At 34.2% G+C, this 19,112-nt stretch overlaps 1 long non-coding RNA gene across 1 annotated transcript in view; it reads left to right on the top strand.

Annotated features, from left to right (window-relative positions):
- Window positions 1–14,393, top strand: part of LOC144576661 (uncharacterized) — a 201,101-nt gene extending 186,708 nt beyond the window's left edge. The window contains exon 4 of the long non-coding RNA XR_013518949.1: window positions 9,141–14,393. This is a non-coding gene — a long non-coding RNA (uncharacterized LOC144576661). The remainder of the gene's footprint in view (window positions 1–9,140) is intronic.
- Window positions 14,394–19,112: the final 4,719 nt, after the last annotated feature.

The following is a 19,112-nucleotide window of genomic DNA, read 5'->3' as shown; positions in this document are numbered from 1 at the left end:
CAGTTCTTTACCCTCAAGTGTGATAGAAATGGGGAACTAGGCTGAGAGAGTGACGTGCCTCCTGCAACTACTTTGAAAAATAAGTATCTTTGAACTTGATTATTTAAAATAATGGTAATTTTAAATGCTTTGATATTTGTTTTAATATCCCTTTCTTACACTATAATATGGAAAATATTTTATTCTCCAAATATCCATATTATATCAATAATATTCATAATTACTGTATAAATAATTAATTTTCATTGACAGCAAACTTTTTATTATAGCAAAATCTAATAATGACTCTTGCCAATACATTAAGTTGTAGTCATTCTAGTTTTTAAGTAGTTATTAACTTCTTCAAAAAAGATTTTTTAATAAAGGACAGCTCTGTTTGTTATATTAACTTAATTTTAAACAATACAAAAGACAACTGAGTTTAAAATAAAAGTCCTCTAAAAAGAAAACAATCTGGCAAAGTGATTCTAAAGTTCATATTAGAGGAAAAAGGTGCAGAATATCCAACACAATATTGAAGGGGAAGGATTACATGAATTTGAAAAATTCACACTGACATCAAGACCTACTATAAAGCTGCAGTAATCAAGAGAGTGTGGTACTGGCAAACTGATAAACAAATAGCTAAATGGAGTAGGATAGGGATCCCAGAAATAGAACCACGCAAATATAGTCAGCTGATATTTAACAAAGTAGCAAAGGAAATTCAATAGAACAGATAGCCTTTGCAACAAATCGTGCTGGAACTACTAGAAATCTACATGAAAAAAAAATTATTTGAGATATCAACTTTATACTCTTCCCTAATATTAACTCAAATAGATTACAGACATAAAATGCAAAAATATAAATTGCCTAGAAGATAACACAGCAGAAAATACAGATGAAATCTTGGGTTTGGTGCTGACATTTTAAATTTAAAGGAACAATTCATGAAAAAAATAAAGGATTGAAACATTGGTCTTCATTAAAATTAAAAACTTCTCCTCTGTGTAAGAGACTATCAAAATTCCAGTAAGGCTGAGGCAAGAGGATTGCTTGAGGACAAGAGTTTGAGACTAGCCTGGAGAACATAGTAAAATTCTGTTTGTATTTAAAAAAAAATAACTGGGCATGATGGCACACCCCTGTAATTCCTGCTACTTAGGAGACTGAGGCAAGAGTTGAGCCCAGGAGATTGACACTGCAGTAAGCCATGCCTGCATCACTGCACTCAGGCCTGGCAGAGTGAGACCCTGCCTCTAAAAGCAAAAAAAACAAAAACAAAAACAAAAACAAATTATAACTGTCAAGACAATAAGAATACAAGTAACACTCTAGTAGAAAATATTTGCAGAGACACATCTAATAAAGAACTGTTATTCAAAATATACAAATAACTCTTAAACTGGACAATTAGGAAATGAGCAACTCAATTGAAAAATGAGCAAGAGAGCTGAACAGACACCTCACCAAAGATGATATACAGATGGCAAATAAACATATGAAAAGAAGCTTGACATCATAGTCATTAGGGAATTGCAAATTAAAATACCAATGAGATATCACTACACAGCATTTTAAATGGGTAAAATCCAAAACACTGACAACATCAAATGCTGATGAAGAGGCAGAGCAATAGGAACTCTCATTCACTGTTGGTGGAAAGGCAAAATGGTACAGTAACTTTGAAAGACAGTTTTGGGAATTTCTTACAAAACTAAACATGCTCTTACCATCTGATCCATCAATTCTGCTCCTTGGTATTTACTCAAAAGTTAAAAACACATCTGCACAACAATTTGCACACAAATGTTTATACCAGATTTATAATTGCCAAAATGTGGAAAAAACTTAGATGTTCTTCAGTACATGAATAGATAAATAATTGCATCTAGACAATGGAATATTACTCAGTGCTAAACTGAAATGAGCTATCAAACCATGTAAAGATATGAAGACATTTTGAATGATTATTATGTGAAAGGAACCAATATGAAAAGTCTCCTCACTGTAAAATTTCAACTATATAACACTGTAGTAAAGGCAAACTATGGAGCCAAAAAGAAAAATCAGTAGCTGTCAGGGATTTTTGGACAGAAAGGGGTGAAGAGGTGAAACAGGTAATTTTTAGGGCAGAATAGCTGTTCTGTAGGTTACTACAATGGTGGCTACATGTCTTTGTACATTTGTCAATATCCAAAGAATGTACTACACCAAGAGTGAATGCTAATGTAAACTAAGGGGCTTTATTGATAATTTCAGTGTTGGTTCATGTGTTGTAACAATCGTACTGCACTGATTAGGGAAGTTTATGGTGGGGACGTTAATGTGTGTGACAGCAGAGAGGGATCAAATGGGAATTTGTGCTTTGTGCTGTGAAGCTAAAACTTCTCTAAAATACCCCTATTAATTAAAACAGAAAGTTGTCAATTTAATGTTACCTATGCCATCACTCAAGGAATGTATAATATTAATTATACATTAAAATAAAATTAAAATGTATAATCATTTTTGTTTTTATTGTCCTTATACAAGAGAGTTCTTTAAACCTCCATTCCCAATACACACACACACACACACACACACACACACACGCACATACATTTTCTGTTCATGTTTAAAGCTTATTTCACAAAAGATTATTTTTCTTTACTTGGTAGATGATATTATGGAATGATGTCTTATGTCAAATTGTTATACATTTCAGGTCTAAGTCATTGACTTACTATGGCCTGAGGCAGGCCAGTGGATGTGATGACGTAGAGTAGAATTGGGCTATTTTAATGACGGAATCAATTAGGGGATCAAACATATTTTAAATCTTATTATGGACCCTTAATCTAGAAGGGATACCATAGTACAATTTCTTAAGTACTAAAAACTAAACTGATGTGACAGTTACTTAAGATCAAATAATAAACCTTTGTATTCACAGTATTTGTCCAATAATTTTTTAACTAAATTAAGAAGGTGATGAAAACAAGAAGGCTATGGTAAAGAGAGTACCTTGAGCTACTGAGTTCAGCTAGAGGACAGTTGCGAGGACATGGATGGATTCCTGGGCACCGAAGCTTCAGATTTATTTTAAAAGCTTATTAATAAATCGAAGTTTTGTCATTTTAATATAAAGAAATAGAAGTCTGCAGCAATTTGTATGCATTAACCTTTTACAAAGAAAATGCAACAGCCATGTTTTTATTTCTTACATTATTTTCTGCAAACTTTAAATTTTAACATTTGTGGTAGGTTATATATGTAAGACTATAAGAATGTATTTCAGGCATATTTTTAAAAACACAGGGATATATGCAATATGTACGAAGTCGTCTCTGGTGCTTTGCACTTTAACCAATTCATTCACCATTTAAAAACAATTAAAAAATTAATTAAGCTGGATTCTGCCCTTGGATACACACAACAAAACCCCCATTGAAGTCAATGGAAATTGTGCATGCATATCCAGGGGCAGAATTTGGCCCGCTGTGTTTAATTCACTCTGATCATTCCTATTAATTCAATATTAATATTTCCGTTCATTTATTCAATTAGTTCTGTGGTATTCAAAATTCGTTGTATGTAATACATTGCGATCAGTCAATCATTACATTTCCAGTCCACTTTCTAACAATCAATATTTGAAGTTAGTCAAGGCAAAATGCACTTAAAAATCAAACAGAAAAAGAATTAGTCGCTCTGCAGAGATATCTCCTACTTTGTTGCCTGGTTTCTTGGGCCCAACCTCTCCCTGTGGATTTAGTCAGTGTGAGAGACGTTAATAAATTGTGGGGCAGAGTTGGCCCTTAGATCAAATGCTACTTTGTAGGGTAGCCAAGTAGGGCTATCTAATAACAGCCAGATGTGAAAGACTAAGCTCATGAAATACCCACCACTTAATTAGGTCACACAATACCATTTGGATTCTTACCAAATTTGGGTTATCTCTTTTCTGAGTGGGGGGATCTCTTCTGTCTTCAAAAAACAGATCAAAACCAACACAGTATGTTAATATTGCAGTATAAACATTGCATGCATGAATAAGTAGGGCTAAATTCAAGAAATGCAATGATCCCTATGCTCCAAATTCATTAAAATACGACTTCTATAGGCAGGAAAATGTAACCTTGTTATATAATTTTTACATTGGTTACAGAGATCCACAGTCTGCAAGACTGTGAAAATTTCTAGAAGGAAAGTCTATGGACATTGACAATTCATAATTAAGTATTCATTGAGCATTCCTAAAATAATTATGTTTTGTTTCTTAATAGCTTTATCGAGATATAATGTTAATATAATAAACCACATGTTTAAAATCTACAATTTGATAAGTTTTGACGTACATATACACCTGTGAAATTGACATTCCACTCAAGATGTTGAACCTATTTATCACTACATACGTTTTTTAAACTACATGAGAAAGTTCCCTCATGTCTCCTTTGTAATCCTTTCCTTTGGTTCCCTACTTTTTCTCCCTTCAGGCAACCACTGATTTACTTTCTGTTATTAGAGATTAGTTAGAATATGCCATAATTTTAAATAATAAAAAATATACTCTTTTTTGTCTGTCTTTATCACTCACCAAAAATAATCTGAGATTCAACCATGTTGTGTGTATCAATAGTTCATTTCTCTCTATTGCTGAGTAGTATTCCATTGTATGGATATATAATAATTGGTTTATGCATTCCCCTTAGGGTGGGCATTTGGGTTGTTTCTGGTTTGAGCTTACTAAAAGTAAACCTGCTGTGAATATTATTGTACCAATCTTTGTATACACATAACTTTTCTTTTCCCTTAAGTAACTAAGTAGAAGTGGAATGGCTGGGTAAGTGGAATGATATGTGTATATTTAACTTTTCAAGAAACTGCTACATTGTTTCCAAAGTGGTGTGCCATTTTATATTTACATCAGTATCACATATTTACATCAGTATTTATAATATGAGAGTTCTAGTTCCTCCAAATCCTTATCAACACTTGGTATGGTCAGTCTTTTTAATTTTAGCCATTCTTATAAGTCTGTAGTAATATTGATCATTGAATTATTTTGCATTTCTCTTATAACGATGTTTAATACCTTTGGTATATGTAGGTGATTATATGACCTCTACTTATCTCCTTTGATGAAGTGTTTATTCAATCTTTTGTCCATTTGTAATTGGGTTTTTTTCTTTTTTTTCTTTTTTTTTTTTGTGACAGGGACTCACTCTGTTCAGACTGGAGTGCAGTGGTTCCATCTTGGCTTACTGCAACCTCCCCCTCCCAGGCTCAAGTGATTCTCCTGCCTCAGCCTCCTAAGTAGCTGGGATTACAGGTGCTGGCTACCATGCCAGGCTAATTTTTGTATTTCTAGTACAGACGTAGTTTTGCCATGTTGGCCAGACTGGTCTTGAACTCCTGACCTCAAATGATCCACCCACTTTGGCCTTCCAAATGCTGGAATTACAGGCATGAGCCACCATGCCCAGCCTGTTTATTTTCTTATTGCTGAGATTTAAGAGATATTTATTTTTTTCTGAATAAAAGTCCTTTCTCAGATTTATGTTTGATATATATTTTCTCTCCGTCTACACATTGTCTTCAATTATCTTAACACTGTTTATTTAAAGAACTGATTTTTATGATAGTCAATTTATTTTTAAAAATTTTATATTTAAATAAATGCTATTAGTATTATATATAAAAAGTAGTTTTTCCTAGTCAAATGACACAAAGATATTTTTAGAAGTTTTATGGTATTGTATATTTTATTTAAGTGTATAATCCAGCTGAATTAATTTTTCAAATATGGTTCAAGGTAAGGATTGAAGTTTGTTTTTCTTTGAATATTAATATCCAATTGTTTCAGAACCATTTGTTAAATAGCATAAGCTTTCTCCACTGAATGATCTTCACACTTGTCAAAAATAAGTTATCCATATCTATTTGTCTATCTTTATGCCAAATATCATTCTGTCTTGATTGTTGTCACATTATACTAGTCTTGAAGTAGTTTCAGCCCTCAAATGTGCTCTTCTTTCATAATATTGTTTTAGCTATTCTAGGTCATTTACATTTCCATGCAATTTTTGGAATCAACTTGTCAATTTCTCCAGAAACCCTGCTGGGATTTTGCTTGAGACTACATTCAGTCTATAGATTGATTAAATCTATAAATTGGTATCTTAACTATACTGACTTTTCCAACCAATGGGCATGGCAAATTTCAGATTTGTTTAGTTTTTCTTTAATTTACTTCAGCAGTATTTTATAGTTCCCAGTGTGCAAATATTGAGCATTTTTTCATCACATTTATTTCTAACAATTTTATATTTTTATGCTATTGTCAATGTATTTTTAAAATATCAGTTGCAAATGGAATTTCTATTTCTAAGGCCTTGAGGAATCGCCACACTGTCTTCCACAATGGTTGAACTAATTTGACCCAGCAATCCCATTACTGGGTATATATCCAGAAGACTATAAATCGTTCTACTATAAGGACACATGTACACGAATGTTCATTGCAGCACTGTTTACAATAGCAAAGACCTGGAATCAACCCAAATGCCCATTGATAATAGACTGGATTGGAAAAATGTGGCACATATACACCATGGAATATTATGCAGCAATCAGAAATGATGAGTTCGTGTCGTTTGTAGGGACATGGATGAATCTGGAGAACATCATCCTCAGCAAACTGACACAAGAACAGAAAATGAAACACCCCATATTCTCACTCATAGGTGGGTGATGAAAAATGAGAACACATGGACACAGAAAGGGGACTACTAAACACTGGGGTCTATTGGGGGGAAAAGGGGAGGGCCAGTGGGAGGGGGAGGTGGGGAGGGATAGCCTGGGGAGAAATGCCAAATGTGGGTGAAGGGGAGAAGAAAAGCAAAGCACACTGCCATGTGTGTACCTTCGCAACTGTCTTGCATGTTCTGCTCATGTACCCCAAAACCTATAATCTAATAAAAAATTAAAAAAAATATATCAGTTGCAGATTGTTGCTAGTATATTATAAATTTATATCAGAATTATATGCTGCAGTCTTGCTCAACTAACTTATTAGGGTTAGAAGCTTTTTCTGTAGTTTCTTCTATAGGATTTTCTGCACAGACAATCATGTCATCTGAGATTAAGACTGTTTTAGTTCCTTGTTCCTAATTTGAATATTTTTTCCTCTTGGTTTATTGAAATGTCTAAAATCTCCGGTACATTGTAGAATAAAAGTGATGAGAGCAAAAATGTTTGTCTTTTTCTTGCTCTAAGAGAAAGACTTGCTCAATTTTTCACCAAAAGTATGGCATCAGTTGCATGTTTTCCCTTGATGCACGTTTTCAGGCTTTGGAAATTGCCATCTATTTCTTGTTTGCTAAGATTTTTTTTATTAGGAATGAATACTGAATTTTGCCAGATACTGACATGTATATGTATTTGTATTAACGTGATTGTATGTTTCTCCTTTAATAGTTTATTAATGTGGTGGATTACATGGTTTGATTTTTGAAAGCTGAATCAATCATGCATCACTCAGATAAACCACAGTTCATCATGATGAAGTATTATCATGCTTGTATATTGTTGCATTTGACTTCCTTATATTTCAATGAGAATTTCTGTAAGCACGCCATAAGGGGAGACAGGCCTGTAGTTTTCTTGCAATGAGGTAGTTTGGTGTTTCTATCAGACTAATGTTGTCCTCATAGTATGATTATGATCATTTTCCCTCTTCAATTTCTGAATGAATTTGCATAAAATTGGTACAATTCTTTTCTTATATATATGGTAGAATTCACTACTGAAACCATCTGGGATGAAAAAAATTTTTGGAATGTTTTTAAATTAAAAATTCAACCTATTTAAAATAGATAGGGCTATTCATATGATCTCTTAAGTGATCATTCAATTGTTTCTCTGCTATTTCAATAATTTCTGCTCTTTTATTATTTTCTTTTCTTATTACTTTACGTTTAATTGTGCTCCTATTACTAGTATTTTATAGAAGACCCTAAAGTCATTGATTTAAGACTTAAGAAAATTTATTTAACCAGTCATTTAGTGCTATAACTTTTCCTGCTTATCATGGTTTGAACTGTGTTGGCAGCATCCCATACATTTTGATATGTTGTGTTTTCCTTTTCATTTCTAATGACTTTCTAATTACCCTTTGATTTCTTTTTCTGACCAATGGATTGCTTAGAAATGTGATCTATCATTTCTAAATATTTGTAAGATTTTCCAGAGATTTTTATGGTATTTGTTTCTAATTTCATTTCATTGTAGTAACAGACAATGTTTATTTGGCCTTGTGAATATATTGGAACTGGTTTTATGGACAGAAAATAGGACACCTTAATAAATGTTTCCTGTGCACTTAAAAAAATGTATATTCGACTGTTGTTGAGTGGTGTGTTCAATGAATGAAATTGGATGATAGTACTTTTTTTAGTTCCTCTATATTCTTATTTTATATTTGTTCTATCAGTTAATGAAATGGGATACTGAAAGTTTTAACCATAATAATGCATTTATTTTTTCTTATGGTTCCGTCAGTTATTACTTCATGTGTTTTGAAACTTTCTTACCAATAAGATCAAAGTTTAGGATTGCCATAACCTCTTGCCAAATTGATTTAATTATTGCTATGAAATGACCAGCTTTTCCTTGGCTATGTTCTTTACTCTGAAATCAATTTACTTTGAAATGTATATAGTAACTCAATTTTTCCTATGATTAGTGTTAGTATGGTAAATCTTTCATCTGTTTAATGGTAAACAATTTTTCACTGTAGTTAACATGCATTTCTTGCAGACATTTTATAGTAAGATCTTGATTTTTAGTCTCATCTGATAATCCCTGCCTTTTCATTGGAATTTTTAGCTTATTTCTGTTTAATATGATTATTGGTAGTATTAGGTTTAATCCTGTCATCTACTATTTATTTAATAATTGTTTTTTGTTCCCATTCTGCTGTATTTTTCCACCTTTTTTGAGTTAGTATTAGGTTAGTGCAAATGTAATTGCAGTTTAACAATTGCATTGTTAGAATTTGCCCTTTGACATTTGAATACATTCTTAAATAAATCTGGTTATGTTATACATCACTTTAATGGGCATTTATTTATTTATCTTGCTAATGACTTATTATTTGCTGTTTATTTTAGACTTTGGAAATGATGTTAGACACAAAGAAAATTTGAGCGATTTTCTTATTTGAGTTCAAAATGGGCCACAAAGAACTGGAGACAACTGGCAACATCAACGATGCATTTAGCCCAGGAACTGCTAATAAATGTACAGTGCAGTAGTGGTTCAAGAAGTCTGGCAAAAGAGATGAGAGCCTTGAATATGGGGAGTATACTGGCCGGCCAATGGAAGTTGACAACAACCAATTGAGCGTGATCATGGAAGCTGATCATCTTACAATGAGGCAAGAAGTTGTGGAAGAACTGAATGTTGACCATTCTATGGTTGTTGAGCATTTGAAACAAATTGGAAAGGTGAAAAAGCTAAGTAAGTGGGTGCCTCATGAGCTGAGCAAAAATAAAAACAAAAATCATTGTTGGAAGTATCATTTTCTCCTATTCTATGCAACAGCAATGAACCATTTCTTTGTTGGACTGCGATGTAAAGGAAATGTGTATTTTATATGACAACTGGTGATGACAGCTCAGGGGTTGGACAGATACAAAACTCCAAAGCACTTCCCAAAACCAAACTTGTACCACAAAAAGGTTATGGTCACTGTTTGGTGGTCTGCTGCCGTTGTGACCACTACAGCTTTCCAAATCCCAGTAAAACCATTACATCTGAGAAGTATGCTCACCAAACTGAAGAGAGGTGCTGAAAATTGTAATGCCTGCAGCTGGCATTGGTCAACAGAGAGGGCTCAACTCTTCGCAACTCCCGTCCGCCTATCTCATAACCAACACTTCAAAAGTTGAATGAAGTGGGCTATGAAGTTTTGTCTCATCTCTCATTCACCTGACCTCTGGCCAACTGACTACCACGTCTTCAATCATCTTGACAACTTTTTGCAGGGAAAAAGTTTCCATAACCAGCAGGATGCAGAAAATGCTTTCCAAGAGATCATCAAATCCGAACACATGGATTTTTATGCTGCAGGAATAAACAAACTTATTTCTCATGGGCAAAAATGTGTTAAATGTAGTCGTTCCTATTTTGATAAATAAAGATGTGCTTGAGCCTAGTTATAATGATTTAAAATTCAAAGTCCAAAATCGCAGTTACTTTTCCACCAACCTAATATAATGTATTATTCCATTATATGTTTTTCGATGTATTAACTACTAGTCTTTATTACTTTATTGATTATCTTATAGTTCATAGTATATATCTTTAACTTATTACAGTCCTATATAGAACTCTACCATAGTATTCTTCTATCAGTATTCTCCTAGATATGAACTACCGCTGCTTTAAATTCTACTTACACATATGTTATAAGCCCCACAGCATATTTTTATTATTTTTGTTTAAACAGTCCATAATATTTTAAAGAGCTTGAATACTAAGAAAACAATTTGTTTACCTGTGTAATTATCTTTTCTGATGTTGTTTGTGTAGATACATATTTTCATTTATTATTACTCAACCTGAAGGAATTCCTTTAACATTTCTTATATTACCTACCTGTTAGTAACAAATTCTGTCAGCCTTTGTATACATGCAAAATTTTAGTTTACTTTTGTTTTTGAAAGATGATTTGCTGGGTGTTGAATTCTCATTCCACAGATTTATTCATTCAGTGCTTTAAAAATGATAGTCCACTGTCTTCTTGTTTTTACTGGTTTAACAAGAAATCTGCTGTATCTTTATCTTTGCTTCTTTATCCTTATCTTTGCTTCTTTATCCTTATCTTTGCTGCTTTTTTTTTTCTGGGCACTTTTAAAAGTTTCTCTTTATCCCTCGTTTTGGGCAATGTGATTATAATGTAATCTGGTGAGGTTTTCTTTATATTTCTTGTGGTTAAGCTTGGTTGAGTTTCCTGGATCTATAGGTTTGCAGTTTTCATCAATTAAGAAAATTGTCGGTCATAATTTCTCCAAATTATTTTTCTGTCCATCCTCTTTTCTCAACTCTTTCAGGGACACCAGGGACACGAATATTAGGCCATGTAAAGTGGTTCCACAACTCCCTAATCTTTTTTAAAATAAATATTTTTAAAAATATTTCTGTTTATTTTAAAATATATATTTTATCTTTGTTTTTTAAATGCTATGTCTTCAAATTTATTATTGTTGTTTTTCTACAGCATCTTATCTGCAACTTATACAATGTATTCCATCTTAGAGATTGTAGATTTCGTCTTTACAAGTTTGATTTTGGTAGTAAAAACATTTTTATCTCTTTCTTTACCTTTTACAATGCAATTATAAATTCCACCTTATCATCCTTATCTGTTACTTCTAACATCTATGGAAGGTCCATGTTGATTTGTTTGATTTTCTTTCTTTTCATGGGTTGTATTTTTCTACTTCTTGCCATGCCTGGTAATATTTGATTAGATGACAGTCATCATATATTTTATTTTATTTTGTGTCTGATATTCATGTTTCTATAATTATTCTAGAGCTATATTCTGGCACACAGTTAAATCATATGAATATAGTTTGATTCTTCTGGATCTTCCTTTTAAGATTTGTTAGTTGGGTCTGGAGCAAAGCTCAATCTAGGACTAATTATTCCCTACCGAATGTTCCAGTAATCATGAGATTTTCCAATCTGGCTGGTAAGGATAGGCACTACTCTCAGTTTTCATCATTGGAAATGGTAACATCTGACACTTTTGGATCCTTCCTTCACTGGTTTTTGGTAGTTTATTAATGATCTTCAATGTTATTTCTGAGTTGAAAGTGGAATTCTTAAGTTCACCACTTATTCATTATTTTTAGGTCATGGCCTCATTATTTCCTCTCAAACAGAGCACAGGAGAGAGCAGGTTATGGTCCTCTTCCACAATAAGCCATCTAAATTTTCACAACATGAAGAACTTGGAGAACTGACAATTATCTGGTTAACTGACTAACTGTCGATTATAGGCATCATTTGTTGTAAAAATTATTTAGGGTTCCGAATAATTCAGTTTGACCATATAAAATCTAATTTAAATTCAGTAACAGATTTTTCATGTGACTCTGCTCTCTGTGTCACTGGGTAGATGCATGTGATTTGAATCATCTCATAGTAGCTTAGCAGAATGGAGCCTAATAATTAGCTCATTCATTTTAGCCTTCTCTTTGGTGGTACTATATTATACTGAGTACAGAGTGAATGAATGATTCTGATGATTATAAAGGCCATTGAAGATCTGTACCAGTCACTTCCATTTGCCTTTAAAAAAATGTAGTTTCAGCTTTACTTTCATAGTTCCAGGAATATCCAGTTACTTTTCTTTATTATTTTATCTTTAAGGATGATAAAATCATCAATAAGACGATCGTCTTGCTCATTTAAAAATATCCTTTTTCTCTTCACACATCCCCAAAATTACATAAACTTTTCCATTCTTAATCCAATGACTTAAATATCTGTTGTGATTTCATAAATGGAAGCATTTGACTACAGGTGGGGATTAATTTGCAAAGGCAGGAAAACTGTTGAAAACAAAGAGCTAGTGTCCAAGTAAATATCTCTTGAGAAATTAGGAAGTACAAGCTACATTGCATGAGAAGAATTGTTACTGAGTGTAATGGTTTAAAGAATTCCAGGTGGTCTGCGTGGGTCATAATGCTAGCATTTTATCTTGGAATAATCTTTCTTCTTTTCTTTTTTTTTTTTAAAGAACTAGTGCTTCCCCTGCAAAGTGCCAGAAAGTTTGTTCATATAGGCTTATTAAGTCTGTAGCTACATAATACAAAATAAAATGTGAAGGAATAATCTGTTAGGAAAGTGTTTCTTTTATACTAAGTATAGAGATTTAAAAAAGGCAAGATAATTTTTGAGGTGCTGAAGGGTAAAGGAGGCTTGCATAATCTGGATCAATACCTAATTTACCACTTCACTTTCCTCATGGGAGTACAGCTCTAGTCTCCACAGGTTGAAACATCAAGGATTTTCTAATTTTTTTTTGTTGCTGTTGGAGGAGACAGATAGAGATTAAAGTCTTTTTTTTTTTTTTTTGGTAGATAAGGAAATCTATGCTGGAAAATCATGAACAGAAGAGAAGGTAGGGGTGGATGGTAAGGAATGATGAAACAGAAACAATTGGCTTGGACCTCATGAGCTGCCATCTTTTTCTCACTGCTAAGGTGAGAAATAATTCACTTTACAATAGAATGTAGCAATTTCTGCTAAAATAGCCTGTTCCTTTCTTTAAGACAAATGAGCAAGTTTTACTCATCTTTTCATAGCCGATTATTTCACACTCTACATTAATCCTCCATTCTTCCCATTGCCTTGAGAGAAAACTCCTTGGCATGGCTTCTTCTACAATATAGTCCCAACTTATCTCTGCTGTATCTCATGTCACATACCTCCAGTCACACCATACAGTGACATTTTCCCCAAGCATGATGCAGTTTTACGCCTCTTTATTCTTATGATCTTTTCTCTACCTGGAATGCTTTATTTCCTTCTTCCTCACCAAATGCATCCTGTTCATTTTTCGAGACCCACCTCAAATGTCTTACCCTCTTTGAAGCCATTTTCAACTTCCTTAGTAAGAGTCATGGCTTCCCCTATTTGTGTAACACTTATCATTAAATCCCACCCCAGAAGCAATACGTTGTATCTCCATCCTAATAACTAACATCATTGGCACAGGTAAGACTTAAATAAATGAGTATATGAAAAAATTTCAAAGAATGAGCAAATAGACAGTTTTTTGCACAGTGTTCAGTTTCTCTTCTCTTTTCACATGCATAAATGATGCACTGACCTCATCAGTGGAATTGTTCTAGTTTATTTCCAGAAGGATTTTGCTGCTTCAGGGACTCAGTGCCATCAAAGAAGCCTTGATATGCTTGTGCCTTTTTGAGTTGGATAGGGAAAGTGAAATAAAAGATCAACTACAGAAACAGACCACTGATGGCTGGATAACGGGCATTGGCTTGATACTAATAAAAGCAGGAAAAAGTGGCAAGGCAATGGAACTGTCAGGGAACAAGGTAGTCATGAGCCTATTTACTGACTTGGTCCTTAGTCAAAAACTTTGTAAAATTATTTTAGCAGTAATCTCCCAGTTATTAGTACCAGGACTACAGCTAAAACAATTTCACTTAATAGCAGTTAGATATTGTAACTCCAACCACCTGGAACTGTAATTCTCCCATTATCTTCCTTCAATATTTCCACTGTCACAACTCTCAAAAATAACAACAAAAAAAATCTCTTTTTATAGTGGAATTACTAAAATTGATGTATCAGGTTATATTCATGAATCAGCAACAAATAAATTTTTAAGAAATAATTTCTGTTCTCAACTTAATGGTTTGTTTAAATAACTGACATCTACTTTTGTTGTCATGGGTGTTAGTACATTGAAACCATGTTTGTTTAGCCTAGTAAATAAATTGAACAATCGTGGTTTGTATTTGTTTGTTTCCAAGGATAAAGAAACAAATACAGTAAGTTTGGAGCATACTAGACCCACAGTCGATGGAGTGGCCAAATGCAAAAAAAATCTCCTTCCTTCTTTTATTTATCTCTGTATTCTCGCTGAAACAATAGATGAATTTAAGGTAAATCACATGACTTAGTAAAGCCCTCTAGACCTTTAAAGGCACCTTACAGATCCATGATCTAACTATTGGCTTGGCTCTTTCAGATCACTGCCACCTCTCACATGGGTTTAAATAGAAAAAAAAAAAAAAGAGCAAAAAATGCCTGAGACAACTGTGAAATATTTTGCAAGATTTTAATATTACTAAAGCAAACTTTCATTCCCTTTGTTTAGCAGACAGCTGTAGCTGACACAAATGTATGTTGCTAGCTGTGAGCCCGCCCTGAGCATGAGATTTTATAGAAGGGTTTATTTATGGCTAATTTCTTTATCTTTATATTGAATATAATACTTTCTAGTATCTTTCAGCTTGTAATTATTTTGCTTCACATCAAAGAACAACATTAGAAATTAAAGTCCATTCACTGTCATGTATGATTCATGGCCTATGTTATATAGATCTTATAAAAGAGGCTCATTTTTCTTTCTTTCCCAGACCTCCTCCCTCTTCCTTCTCTTCCCTGTAGCCTAACACCCGCACTTGACATTGCTCAGTTCTTTGGGTATTAGTAATATATACTAATATCTATCAGCCATATATAAATGTCAAGGAAGAAAACTTTTTCCTGCTCGCTAGCCTGATCCATAATCTAAGGAAACCATAGTGTCTTTGGCCTCAGAATAATCTTTTACTATGAGATTGTTTATGTTGACTTCCTGAAGCCCTTGCTTGGTACCAAGATGTTTCACTTTCTTCTCCTTAGTGTGGAATCCTATAGTACTGTGGAACTTATAAATAATTGAGTTATTTTTAAACCACTGGATGTTTTCCAGTCACTCTATTTCACACTGGATTAATTATGTAAGAAAACCGAATTGTTCCTCACCAGTGTTACAACTTTAAAAACAACATGCTGTTTAAATTCAGGTTTGGCAACTGTGGCCTGAGAGCCCCCTCAAATTTATGGCACCACACCCACAGCATAATAAAACCTTTAGTGGTCCTTTGTCTTTTAGCTTTCCTTCTATTTTTTCTCAAGGGTGTTTTATGCTGGAAGATGCAAACAAAAGTTGTCCAGATGTTATTTGTATCAGAGCAGGATTTCAGTCCAGCTATCTGTGGTTGCAAATGTTTATTTTAATGGGTTATTGTGCAATCCTTGCTGTGTAGACCTTCAAGGCCTTATATGCATGTTCTCAGCAATGCCAGGATATTGTTTTTTAAAATATATCATTTTAGTCCAATTGAATGATTAGTAGTCACTAGGGGAGAAAAATATAACACCTGTAGAAACACAGAGAATATTTTTGTCAACGTCCCTATGTTGACACTGTGCAAAACTGCCTGATTGTGAAACCATGACCAATGGGCTTTAGGTAAGCAGGAGGAAGGTGTGGTCCAAGCCCTAGCAACAGTCCCAGCCCTCTGAGACTAAGTTACACGGCTGCAGTAAACATGCCAAGGGTGTCGGAAAAAAGCCCAGCTGCTGCCCCATGCAGTTTGATGGAATGAAAGAAGAGCTTAGCTAAGTCACCGTGGTGTGAGCAGCAAGTTTATTTTAGCTATTACAACAAGCACAGGGCTGGGCTTATTATTCATTTTTAGAATTCTAATAAAATCTTAACTATGTTTCCTTGATACTAAAGTAAATTGTTTACTCTGTATCTAAAAACACATATTATACCCAATGTACCAATTAGCGGTGAGGAATTTCTAGTCCTTAAAATTAATTTTGAAAAGAGATTACATCATGTAGAAATGGATTTGATTTTTAAGAAAGTGCTGAATTTTAGAGCTATTAGTTTTCTCTGAGAACTTATTTAAAATCAAAGATGTTTAGAGTAATCATGTAGTGGACTCATTTATTGCTATTAAAAAAACAAAACAAACAAAAAGGGAAATTTAAAAGCCCTTAAAATTTAAAATTGCAGTTAGAAAGGATCCCTAAGAGGAAGATTATTCTAGACATTTAACATCAAGGACTCATAAAGCCTCACATTAAAGGTTTTATTAAGCATTTTTGATAGACATCGTAAGCAGATGCTAAAATATTTACTTCAAAATACAAGCTGGAGACAGTCTTTTATGAGTCAGTTTTGAGGTAAATTGAATATTGGTATAGGTTTCATAGATTTAAGAGGCCCTGATAAGATTTGGTGATTGAGAAATTGGAATATATCATGAGGAAACGATTTTTTCATTAGAAGCAGATTTTAGGTTATTTCATATGATATCGTGAATATGTCAGTCATCATTATAATAATAGCACTGTCCTGTATTTGTCGAATAGTTTATAATGGAGAGAGTATTTTGAAAATTAACTCGTGTCTTTATAGGTTTGTATATCTTATAGTGTCACATTTTTATCACTCCCCAGAGTTAGAAATATCCTCGAACCATACTTGTTCTTCACAGGTGCAGATACAATGCTCTTTCTGTGAGATTTTCCCCTATGCACTCAAATTCTTTATTGCACCTACATATCAAGGGCTAGAACAGAGCCAACACATAAGCAACACATATGTTGCATTTATATTCCAAATTATAGGAATTGTGTAAACTATTAAATAATCTCTTTCATTTCTCTACTAAGATTACATGTAAAAACAGTTGAATATGGCAAATTTTGCTAAAGAGAAGACAAGAAGAGACGAAAAGCATGCTGTCACTTTCTTCTTTCCATCTAGGAGGATCTAACCATCACTGCAGTCGAAGCCCTGCAAACCCGAATGCTTAGTGTCTTAGTTTCGGTTTCCCCAGAAGCTGAACCAGACATAAGGACATGAGGGCAAGCAGTTTATTTGGGAGGTGCAGGAAACACTAGTTGAGGGTGGTAGGGGAGAGGCCCAGGGAAGTGAAGTCATCCGTTAAAGAGTGCTTTATTAAGCTAGCTATCACTGTGTGTGGCTGGAGCTTAATCCTGCAGGAGACCTCTGGAATATCGTAGAAAACACACACCTCAGAATGACCCCATCTGAGAGGTGAGAAAGCTGAGATATTTACATACCACCTCCTGAGACTCACTGTATGAAGAGTTATTGGATAGGGGTGGGGGAGGAGAGGAACAGTGGCAGTGGTGACTGTGTGTTCTTGTTTGGTATTTCTGGGCTGTCATGTATGCACAGAGTAGCTTCCTTTGGTCCAGGAATGAAACCCCCAGGCACACAGATGCAAATGATGGCAGGTGGACACCAGTCAGACCACAGAGCAAACTCTGCAGAATAAGGGAAGGGTACTGAATAGCATGTGCTGTATTCGAGAAATAAGACATTCTAAGATTTAGAGTTTCTAAAGATTCAACAAAATGTATGCTTTGATTCATGTTGCTAATATTATTTAAAATATTATTTTTTGAAATGTTCTCAAGTCAAGGGAATATAACATATATCCTTCTCTGCAAGTTCAAGGTCAAATGATCCTTTGGTCCTCATTGTGATAATAATTTCTCAAGGAAGAATATCACCCATACAGATGGCCAAAGATGATGGACTAACCTCAGGGAACTGTTTTAACAGTTTGTTCAATTTAGATAGAAAATGTAAAGTCAAACTTGTTTCTTGGGATTTGACACATTCCATTAAAAGTAAACTATAGCAAAAAATGAAAAGAAATGTAATTAATTGAAGGTTGTGTAATATTGATTTTTGTTAGTCAAGGTTTTATTGTGGCTGCCTAAAAGAAAGCAAGGCCATTATTCAAGCAATAATTTATTTAACCAACAAGTGTTATATACTATTTACCTTTTACTTGACAACTATAAAATAAAAAACAGGAAGATGGCCCAGGCCAAAGGTGAAGGTCTTTGGAGTAGTAGAGAGCTGATCCTGAAAATCAACCCTGCCAATTTCCAGCTAGGAGGCCTTAAGCAGGTTACCTTAGTTCTGCAAGTCTCAATTTCCTCATCTAGAAAATACAAGTAGGGGAATTAAAGAATTTAATGAGATTATGCATGAAAAGCACTTAAGAGCCTGGCATGTATTAAGCACTAATTACATGTCATTTTTATAATGGTGGTGATAGGAATGCTAAGATGGCAGCCATCAAAGTAATTGCAATCTACTAAAGGGGGCAGATAGAAACACCTACGTAATGCAGAGCACACCTTGACTAACTCTCTGTGACCACAGAGGATGAACACAATTAAAGTATTCTTGGCTGGGTACAGTGGATCATGCCTTTAATCCCAACACTTTGGGAGGCTGAGGCAGGTGGATCACCTGAGGTCAGGAGTTCGAGACCAGCCTGGCCAACATGAGGTGAAACCCTGTCTCTATTTACAAAAATTAGCTGGACATGATGGCATGTGCCTGTAATCCCAGCTACTAGTGGGGCTGAGGCAGGAAGATTGCTTGAACCTGGGAAGCAGAGGTTGCAGTGAGCTGAGATGGTGCCACTGTACTCCAGCCTGGGTGACAGAGTAGGACACCATCTAAAAAAAAAAAAGTATTATTG

The sequence above is a fragment of the Callithrix jacchus genome, chromosome 6 (genome assembly GCF_049354715.1).
Source record: "Callithrix jacchus isolate 240 chromosome 6, calJac240_pri, whole genome shotgun sequence".
Lineage (NCBI taxonomy): Eukaryota > Metazoa > Chordata > Mammalia > Primates > Cebidae > Callithrix > Callithrix jacchus.
This window is presented reverse-complemented; position numbering and strand designations above follow the sequence as displayed.